The sequence below is a fragment of the Mauremys reevesii genome, linkage group 4 (assembly GCF_016161935.1).
Source record: "Mauremys reevesii isolate NIE-2019 linkage group 4, ASM1616193v1, whole genome shotgun sequence".
Lineage (NCBI taxonomy): Eukaryota > Metazoa > Chordata > Testudines > Geoemydidae > Mauremys > Mauremys reevesii.
The window spans coordinates 14638402-14649638 of record NC_052626.1 but is presented as its reverse complement, the minus strand read 5'-3'; the positions used below and the strand labels follow the sequence as shown (position 1 = coordinate 14649638).

The 11237-nt window shown below is 42.5% G+C and overlaps 1 long non-coding RNA gene across 1 annotated transcript; it reads right to left on the bottom strand.

Moving 5' to 3' along the window:
* Positions 1–3766: 3766 nt before the first annotated feature.
* Positions 3767–11037, bottom strand: LOC120402974. Its single transcript, XR_005597394.1, has 3 exons — positions 10916–11037; positions 5560–5750; positions 3767–3857 (listed from the first exon to the last, which is right to left on the bottom strand). It is a non-coding gene; the product is annotated as an uncharacterized LOC120402974 (long non-coding RNA).
* Positions 11038–11237: the final 200 nt, after the last annotated feature.

The following is an 11237-nucleotide window of genomic DNA, read 5'->3' as shown; positions in this document are numbered from 1 at the left end:
TGCCACCAAAGCCTTGACTTAAATGTTACTCATCGACTATACATAATTACAAATCCTTCAAAATACAGCTATCAAAGCTCTTAATCTTACCATTAACAATTCTCCATTTTATATTTCAGTGTTATAAACCAGTATGTGTTATTCTGTGCTACCCTTAATCTATTAGAAAGGGACATAGGAGTTATAGAAAACATGATGATTTTTTAATGTCAACATTTCCTGTCTTCTTTAAACATGGATTTTTCAGTCAAAGTCCAGTTTTTGTTGTGAATCATTAAGGAAACCTCATTAGAAATTTTCCTGTGAATGCATTTTGAGGGGTGTCTCAGTTTTAGGGCCTTGATATTAAATTGCTTTTAATGGTACCCCAACAGTTACCTTATCGGGATACAGATGTTATAAGTGAGACTGAAGTATGTAGCGATTCACAAGTATTCAATAAAGTCTAAACACTAAAGACATTCTTATAATTCCAATACCTATTTTAACAATACCAACCCACAGATAATCCAGTCTGATTCCAGTTGTGTATTTGTCAGTGCTCAGTTGAGACATGGGGATCTTGGCATGAGCTGGCAGCTGGTCACTCCCAAACTCATGCCCTGTATTTCTAATTACACCTTGAAAAGTTACCGATGAAAATATTAAAATTTAAAATGTCAATGAACCCTTTCACGAAACAAAAGGAAAAAAAGTTAAAATCTCTGTCTCTGGATATGAAAAAAATAATTTCCTTTTTGGAGGCGGCAGAAGAGGAAAACCAGATCAAAATCACTTTATTGTCACCCTGCTTTAGAGAAGGGAAGAATGGGTTAGCCTGGGTCAGGAATGCTGTTTCTGCACAAGCCTTCTAATCTTTAAGGGACACTTCCCACTGGCCTCTACACACAGCCAGTCGATTCTAATTGTATACTTACAGCAAAACTGTCTTCCCTCTCCCACCTATCCACATATTTAACAATTAACAAGGCTTATGTTCTCAAACTCTAGAGCCGCTGTTACACAGTACCGAAAGTAACAGCCTTGCATTAGCAGCATGAATATTTAACATGCAATGTTTTGCAATATTTAAAATCAATAAGAACAAAGCAGCTGAAGAGCAGCTCTCAAGGTCTGACTAAAGCTGGTGAGCCCCCGAAAAATGTTTCCATCAGTAACTCTGCTCAGATCTTTTATTTACAGGAAATAAAATAAATTAAATTAATTAATTGCAGAACTCTTTATAAATCAGTTAAAAGCAATGCAGTTGGATTATTCTGAGGATTTGTTTGTAAATAGCATCTGAACATGTGGCTCTGTAGAAAATACATTGCTAATTGCTTCCCTGTCCATCCCACGAGTATAGAATGCTTTTATGTTTCAGAAGAGAAAAGTTCCCATTGAAATTAACCCCCACTCAGCTAGATACAGTGAGGGCATGAATTGGCTAGGGGACAGGAAGTTCACAGTATTCTAAAATTTGTATTTGTTATATTCACAGATAGTCTTCCATTATAAGGTCCTGGGCTTGATTCTGCTCCATCAAACTCAAAGGAATTTCACTATTGACTTCAATTGGTGCAAGATCAAGTCCTCTAGCTATAATCAGAGCTCTGCAAACTTTTTCAAATAAAACTTTTTGGGGGCAAAAAAAAGTAGAATTAGGTCAGCCAAAACATTTAACGCATTCTTATCAAATTTGCCAAATTGTTTCAGTCAAAAAAAAAAACAAAAAAATCCCCCCCAACATCCATTTTTTGGCATTTTGGGAACAAAATGTTTTGATTTGAACTTATTTCTGGTTTTCAATTTTACTTCAATTTTACAAAAAAAAAGGTTAAAAACCCTCAAAAATTAAATGAAATGTTTCATTTTGGGTCAAATGAAACAAATTGTTTCACCTTTCACTGAAAAATTCAAAAAGTTAAGCCTGACACACTGCAAGTAAACCAGACACGATTTTTTTTAGTTTGGCCACCAAACTGACAAATCAACTATTTGCACAGCTCTGGGTGTAATGCATTGTGTCCATTTACATCAAGGGATAGGGCACTGCTTTGAAAGTCAGGACACCTGGGTTCTACTTCTTGCTCTGGCCTGCTGAGTAAACATGTGCTAATCATCTCACCTCTCTGGGCCTCAGTTTCCCCATCTGTAACATAGGCGTAATGATACTTGTCTTCTTTGCAAGGTGTTCTGTGATCCACTGAGGAAAGGTGCTGTATGAAAGCTTAGTTATTATATAACTGTCAATAATAAAGTAAAAATATTAATAGGGAACCCTGTGCCCGGGGGGCCTTTTACCACGGCAAGATGATAACCATTCAGAATTCTCTTCTACAATACCTAAAGGCATTTGAAAGAGGGAGCTTGTAAGGAGGTGTCTAAGAATACTACATCCACCTGAGCCAGACAATAGGACTTCAAGAAAACCCATGTGGTGAGTTTTCCTTTTAAATGAAACTCTAAAATTAACTAAGTCATTGAATTAACATGCCCCTTGCTGCTATCATGTTGTTCACTTTGCTGGTGTATTATACCCCTTTCCACTATGGTGTTTCTGGCCTGTCTATTAGATTGGAAGCTCTCTAGAGCAGAGATTGTCTGCTACACTGTTTGTACGGTGCTGTGATGGGGTGTACAAGCCCCACATTGGGCAAAAGGGGGTTAAGGGATCATCTGGGGCCCAGTCAGCCCTGCCCTGGGGGGGCTCTAGACATTTTGCCGCCCCAAGCACGGAGGGTCCGCTGAAGCCGCGGGACCAGCGTACCCTCCACAGGCAAGCCGCCGAAGGCACCCTGCCTGCCACCCTAGAGGCGACCGGCAGAGCGACCCCGCGGCTTGCCGTCCCAGGCACGCGCTTGGAGCGCTGGGGCCTGGAGCCGCCCCTGGCCCCGCCCTGCCACAACTGCTGGAGGAATTAAAAGAGAGGGAAACAGCACGTTTGGGTGGCAGAGCTGGAAGAGAGCAGACCTGCAGCCCACAGCTCCAGCAGTGCAGTCCAGAGCAGAGGGAAGCCTAAAGGCTCTGACACAACTGCCTAAAGGGGCCCTCTCTGGGGGAAGGGAGGACCCACTCCAGAGATAATCAGAAGGAAGTTCCCTTGCCTGTGGAACCTGGGCATTGATAGCCCCTTCTTACTTATTTTGTTTGGAGTTCCCCAACAGAGGAAAGCCTGGAATTAAGCTGACCCAGATGGTGGAGGGAGGAGACGAGAGGAAGTGGTCCAGGGAGGACAACTTTAAGCAGCCTTGGTTGCCAGAACACTGGGAGTCCAAAGGGCCCTGGGTCAGAGCCCAGTGGAGTGGGAGGGCCCAGGCTCCACTCCCCACAGCCCCCTTGGTAGTCAGGGGTTGCGGCCATGACCACTAGGCCATGCTGTCCAACCAGACCCCGAGTGAGGACTATTACAAGTGCTTAGCACAATGGGGTCCTGTTCTCTGTTGGTCCCCAGGCACTACCATAAGAAACAATAATAAATAAAATAAGTATGAGTGAAAAATAAGCATCTAAATATGCCATTGATGCTCAGCACTCAAAGATTTTCTTGCTCTTGTCCTTCTCCCAGATAAAACAATCAAATTTATAATTCAAAAAGGATTAAAAATCTTCCATTTCATCCTGTAGCTGTCTCCACCTTCTCTTCTCTCCCCCCATGTCTTCTAAAATGAGATGTAAGTTTTCGCTAATAATTATTCCTTCCTCTGTCTACCCTCTCCCTGAAAAGTCATGAAAGAGAGATCACAAATGTGCTTTATTCCTGTTCAAAGGCTTTAATGACTTTTTCTCCCTGCCTGGTGTCAGAATCCATTTTCAAAACAGCAGCACTTCTGTCAGCTCCTCTGAGGCTAACAATATTCTCTAAGGTTCTCTCAAACCTGCAATGAGTGGAGTAAAGAAACTGCTCAATAAGAATTAGAAAATAACCGCCAGTGAGTCATCATATGGTACTTGTGCAATTAATGTACTAAACTGACCACTAGTGTTAGTCATCCACTGGTACTCTCACCAATGAGCATCACTGTTTTGTCCCCTTTCCATTATTTCCAAATTTCTGTGGGACTCAGACATTGCTTATTCACCACAGCTGGTGAATATGCACATTGTGCCTTGGTCAAATCTCCAAGTTTACAGTCTTGCAAAATGGTCAATGCAAATGCACCCTCTTGCACAGAACTTCATTGGAGTTCCTTGCTGGTACAGAAAAAGCACAACGCAGCTTGCAAAATTAAGCTCTAAAAGTATTTGGTACTAGCAACTGTGTCAGAATTTTCTCAGACGTTAGAATTCCTCACTAGAGCATCAGCACAGCTCGATTATGGTGAGAAGTGTCTACAGTTAGTGAGGGATGATGGTTCAGAACAAGGTTTGAATGTTCAGTTTGATTTAGATAAGCATCCAAGAGTGCAGTCACTTGTGACCTCTTTCTATCACCATTTTCTCTAGACAATTTAGTCTTGAAATGGGCCTGTAAACCGCATATGATGAGGCTCTCTTGTGAGATTCCTAGCACTTCCTGGCATAGACCAAGCCTGAAATACTGCAAAGACTCCAGCTTTGCCCAGTATTTTGTCACTTCAATTTGTCTGTTTTTATTCAAGTGTTTCAGGTGGGTCTTATTTTCTCTAAAGAGATTATTCCAGTTTTGTCCCTCATTGGTTCTCCAGGAGACCAAGAAATTTCTGTAGGTAGAGATCGCATTGCCATGATAGAATGTCCTGTAAGGTAAATATAGCCCAACAAGGACCCAATCCTCCTGCTGACAGCAATAGAGCAGGCCTTAAAGACTTCCTATGTCCCTGTATAATATGGTAAAAACAAGAGGGATTCTCAACAGCACCACAAACGCTGGCACATTCGTAATATCTGGCCAAAGCCCATTCAGTACAGATGGGCCTGAACTAAACCCTGACTTGGAAGCCCCACTGACCTGGAGGAAGTTTGGAATCTGAATATGGATCCAAAGTATCTTTATAATGAGCTGAACCAAACCCCCAAATCCAACCCTCCCAGGACTCTGGGTGTCCATACTCTGGATCTAATTTTTCTCTTTATCAAGCAGTCAGCATATTCATCTTCAAATAATCAACCCCACAAATCAAAGCTGGTTAAATCAAAAATAGCCTATATGTGGACCAGAAAATTTAATGAGGTAGGGTGAGAGTGTGGGGAATATTGGGAATGACAGATGCCTAGAGTCAAACACACGGGTAAAGAAAACATATCTGTAAAACATAATTTTAGAGCTGAGGTTTTTTAAGTATACATTACCATAATATTGGCCATAATAGAAAAAGTGAAAATAAACTCCTAAATTAGTTTCCAGGATAACAAACTAATAGTGCCCTCCATAGTGAGGTAAAATATTTGCAGGGTGCTACAAGTTCAGAGAATACATCGCAAAAATACTTTGTAAAGAATCTGTATTTCTCTTAGTAGCATAATACCAGGCAAACCAACTGAAGGCTAGAAAATGACATTTGGAAGAAGTTATTGCTTTTTCCTTTCTTTACAGTCTGACATGAAAGATCTGAATCTTCTTCGGCATCTGACACAAACATGAATAAAGCTTATACCAACCATAACAGAAGAAAATGACAAGTTAATTCTTAGCTGATTCAGAGGCAACTGTTTGGTGCATGGTTTTGCTTTGTTTTGGGGCTTGTCTCCTTCAGGTAGTTGCAGGTTGCGTCCTGGAGAAATTCTGTGACCTCGTTGACTTTTTAATCACATATCAGAGATATTCTAAGTATTCAGGCAGAGCTAAGATCCTGCAGTGAAAGAAGAAAGACGCGGGATGATGTCGAGGCAACATTTTTATATGGAGGAACTGTAGCTGCAAGCACAGAGACATGACTGTTGTCAGCAATGATCTAACCCAGGACTATCAGCTTGAGCCAAGGAGGTTCAGGTAACAAGGTACTAGAAGGACCAGAAAAATGCTACAACCTTGTCCACATTAGGGATCTGACTGCAGCTGAACTAGCAGGAGTACTGCCTTAGACTCGGCCTCTTGTCCTTGCCAGTTCCACATGTCACAGAGCAGACAGAATTTTGCAGACTTGGGAAGGGTAGAATTGAAAAATTAAACTAATGATACTAAGAAAATGTCCACATTTGATTGCCATCTCTTCTGTGTTAAAACTGAGCCCCTGCCATGAGCTCCGGAGCTTCTCAGACCCAAACGGCACAAATTAGTAGGAATCCATTAAAGACAATGCAATAGTCTATACTGGTGTTCATTTAAACATTACACCCTTCCCCCTTTTAGGTGCACTTAATAGGACATTTCTTCTGGTTTAAATGGATCCCATGCATTCAAAGTAAAGTCAAACTCAGGCTGGAAAATATACTCTGACCTAACAGCCTCTGTTTTGAACATCACCTTATACCCAAAGGTTATAATGCAAAAGTGGGTACAAGAAGCTCATTCTGCAATTACTGCTCCAGGTCATGATAAGCTTGATATTGCCAAGATAGGACAGAATGATGGCAGGGATGCCGACCTGAAAAATATTCATCTGAGGAAATGAGAGATTGCAGCATTTCACATACAGGGAAATATTTACAATTAAGCACCTGAGATAATAAAATGTGTCCTCCATGTTTGCATTTGCTGCAGACTGCTACAATGATATTTCTAAGCCACATGACCTGAGTATTTTTTAAAATATATTTCCAGCATGTAATAGGGATGAAGCACAGTATCACGTCATTTACCGTACTGTGTCAAACTGTGCAGTTAGGGGCATATCCGCTGGCAGATGACCCAAAATAAATGGACTGTGTGCAGAAGAGGTCTGCAGGTGGCACAAGGGATCTCCTACAAGATGCAGTGACACCAGGACACTCTGAGGCTGCTACTGCCATGGTAACCTCACCTAATCTATATATCTAAGGTATTTGCATGGCCCCATTACCATTGGATCTGAGCACCTCACACTCCTTAATGTATTTATCCTCACAACACCTCTGGGGGTTAGGGAAGTGCTATTTTACAGATGGGGGATTGGGGCACAGAGAGGCTCAGTGACTCAGCCAATGTCACAAATGATGTCTAGAAGATCAGGGATTAAACCCAGATCCCAAACACTGGGCCATCCTAATTCTCAGGGCAGTTTGCCTACTGGATCCATATGGTCATGGATTTAGCAGCCCCACATCTTCTCTAGACCATTCTCCAAACCCCTGCACACTGGGGTGCAGGGAGTCCCTATAGGGAAGTGGTTCTCAAACTTTTTTTCCCCCATGGACCACTTGAAAATTGCTGAGGGTCTCAGCAGACCACTTAATGATCTTTACAAATGTTGTTTGTACAGTGAGCTAACTATTGTTAGCTTTGGATAAAAGCACTATATAAAAAAAGAAGTTTTTTGTTCTACAGATAAAAGCAAACAACTCATTTTAATATCAGTAGTCTTACCTTTCTAATGCAATGGATGTGCCCTCTCCCCCCCGCCACAGCAGCCCCCAACTGGGGCTGGGAAGAAGGAGGGTGTCTCTCCCCCGCCACAGAGCTGAGGCTGGGAAGGAGGCCATCTCCCCCTGGGCAGCTGCAGCCCTGGAGCCAGGGAAAGTGGCCTCTTTCTCTGGCCACCGCAGCCCTGCAGGTCCCAAATTCCCCCCACCCCCTCTTTTCACCCCACTGCCCACTCCCACCTACCCCCACCTATTCCCCCCAAGGCCACCACCTCACCTTACATGTGCATGTTCTCCAGGGTCCAGGCACCTAATTAGTGGAGCCATGCCTGCGCAGTTCCACTAATTAGGTGGGTGGCCTCTTCATTCTCCCACCCACGTGCGCACCTTAGAGGGAACTATCCGTGGACCACCTGAATGGAGCTCACGGACCACTGGTGGTCTGTGGACCACAGTTTGAGAACCTCTGCTATAGGGCTATGCACAGCACGGAGCAGGACATTTTGGCTCCTCGATCGCTCCTGCCACACAGCAGAACCACGCTGCTTCCAATGCAGTCTATCCCTTTCACAGCTATAAAAAGGGGCTAGGGATTGGCTCTCATCTCTTCCCAACCTGACTGTGCAGCATTAGCTCATGTCAGGTTCCAGCATGTCACATCTCATCAGCTGGGGTGAAGCATGAGATGCTATAATGGAAACCAACATAACACTAAGGGGGAAGAAAACCTGTCATGTTGGAAAGGCTTTAAAAAGTTTTGATTCCAAAACCCATTTGGTTAATCATCCCTTTAAGAAGCTTTCACTGTAACCCAAGGCTTAACATCTCCTAGGCGGCAGCACTGATGATTTAAAGCAAAGATCTGGATGTGTGAGCAAAAAATAAATAAAAAGGGGTTAAGTTAAAAATGCTAAATTATACTACTGAGTGACCAGCAGGGCTGGTACTCACTGAGCAGCTCTTGTGAAATGATAATATATACAGAAGGGTTGACTTATTTGGATGGCAATATAGAAGAGCACGATGCACCAATCCATCATTGCAACTAAATAGGCAGCAACAGTTTTGTCCAGGGCCAGAGTAACATACATCGATGGGAAATAGCAGTTACACATCATTACGGTCTGTGTTCCTGCTTCCTGCCACTTTGATAAATGAACATGAGAGAAACAGAGCTTATTGCATGATGCAATTTCTTACCTAACAGGTAGGTATCCTGGAGCAATGAAGAGAATGTTTGTCCTAGTGTATTCTTTTCATTTTTTAAGGCATCACCTACAACTTTATACATGTAGCATTAATCTGGATCTGAATGCCTGATTTATAGGTTGTGTCAAAAGAGCCCATCTTCTCATTCTATATGAAGAAAATGCTGTGGGTTTTTTGCGTGGGGAAGCCAGCATTATTTTGGGTATTGAAAATTCAGCTCAGAGAAACTAACTCATTAACATGCTCCAGGCTGCTCTCAAATATGTTGAATGAGAGCTGTTGAATGAAGTTAATGGACACCATCAGGCAGAGGATTGTCAAAGAGTATGGTCTAACAATCATGAATATTAGCAAGCAAGACCGCTGAAACAGAGCTGCAAAAAGCAAATGCGTTCCAATTGTTAATGAGTGGACTCCCCACAAAGCAAGCCATCACTTAGGTCTGGTCTGGAAGATGAATATTATTTATTATTTGTAGTGCAGAAGCAATCAACTGGGATGCATTAATAACTTGGGGCATCTCCATTTGGGCATAATGTGGTCAGCCCAGACTCATGCCAGTAAAACATTTATAATGTATCATAGGGGCATTTCTTTCTACATAGTTATAATACACAAAAAACTACATTAAAAGAGCATTACAGTTGCACAGTGAAGCACTCAAAAGTAAGAAAATGCCAGAATTAAGGTTGCCTTTGCAACCTAGGAGATGTTAAGCATTGGATTACAGCAAAAACCTCTCAAAGGGATGATTAACCAAATGGGTTTTGGAATCAAAATGTTTTAAAGCCTTTCCAACATGTGGCAGGTTGCCTGTGCAACCTTAATTCAGCCCCCTGTGAGTATGCATTAAGAGACAGTCTTCAATTGCATGGTCACATACTATTTTTTTCCCGCAGGACCTCTTGCCTTGTTCAGTGCACAGAATGGAAGGTAATCAATTAGTGAGCGGATATTCAATATTTCCTTTTCTTCTTATAGCTCAATATGTGGCCCCCAGGCCGTATTTACTGCACACTCTTCATAGCCTGCTCTGAAGACAGAATTATTAACTTCCTCACAGGCCTTTCTGTGGCATTCATCACTATAGTATTAGAGTGCTTAACACACACTGATTAATCTATTCACAACTCCTATTTGGCTCTCCGGCCACCCAGCTCTGAAGGCAGCAGCGCAGAAGTAAGGGTTCATGGTCTGGTATTGCCACCCTTACTTCTGTGATGCTGCTGGTAGAGCGCTGCCTTCAGAGCTGGGTGCCCAGCTACCAGCTGCACTCTCTGGCCGCCAGCCACCGCTCTCCTGCCTCCACTGAAGGCAGCACAGAAGTAAGGGTGGCAATACTGCAGCCCCCCTAAAATAACCTTGTGACCTCCCCCCGCAACTCCCTTTTGGGTCAATTTGAGAAAGGTTGCTCTCCCCTGTGAAATCTGTATAGTATAGGGTAAAAGCACACAAAAGACCAGATTTCACAGTACATGGTGCATTTTTCCTGGCTGTGAATTTGGTAGGGCCTTAACTATGGTACTGCTGTTCAGAGCACATGAGGAAGGCAAAATGTTGTATTCCAGAACTGCTGCCATGACTAGCTCACTTCAGAATAATTCCAGTCTCCTCAGAAGCCCTGACTATGTGGGTCAGACCCACCTTTAGACTAGAGATGGCTGCATAACTGATTTTTTGGTTTGCTGGCAGTTCCAAAAAATGAAAGTTATTTTAGTTTGACCCAAAAAACAACAAAAAAGTCAGCAATTGAAACAAATCTGGTTTTGTTTCAAGCATTTTTAAAGCTGGCCACAGGAGGAAGGTGGCGCCCTCCTTAAAACTTTAGGGCAGTTGTTAGGGCCCTCACCCAGGTTAAATTCCCACCCAATGTGGACAATGGAGTTGAATGAGAGTCTCTTTTTAGGTGACAAATCTGAGGAGTCAACAGAGGAGGTTTTGGAACAAATTGATAAATTTAACAGTAGAGTTAACTATCCACAATGACTCCAAGATCTCTTTCTTGGGTGATAACAGCCAATTTAGACCCCTTCATTTTATATGTATAGTTGGGATTATGTTTTCCAATGTGCGTTACTTTGCATTTATCAACATTACATTTCATCTGCCATTTTGTTGCCCAGTCACCCAGTTTTGAAAGATCCTTTTGTAGCTCTTCGCAGTCTGCTAGGGACATAACTATCTTGAGCGATTTTGTATCATCGGCAAATTTTGTCACTTCACTGTTGACCCCTTTTTCCATATCATTTATGACTATATTGAGAAGGACTGAGCCCAGTACAGACCCCTGCGGGACAGCACTATTTACCTCTCTCCATTCTGAAAACAGCTGCTTTTGTTCCAGGACTGAATAATTCCTCAGATATGTTCAGCTTCCAAAAAGAAGTGAATCACTGCTGATGATCAGTATTTCTCCCGGATCGGTCTCCTATAAATTCAGATAAACAGAAATAGCATGAAGATCTTCACTAGTGCTGTCTGGTAATGGGCCTGACACAATACCTAGTGAAGTCAATGGGAGTCTTTCCATTGACTTCAGTGGCTATGAGAATAGGCCCATAATCCTCTCGGCCTGATTCAGATCTAACCCTGACTTTACATTCACTGAAGTCCATTGACTACACCTGAGT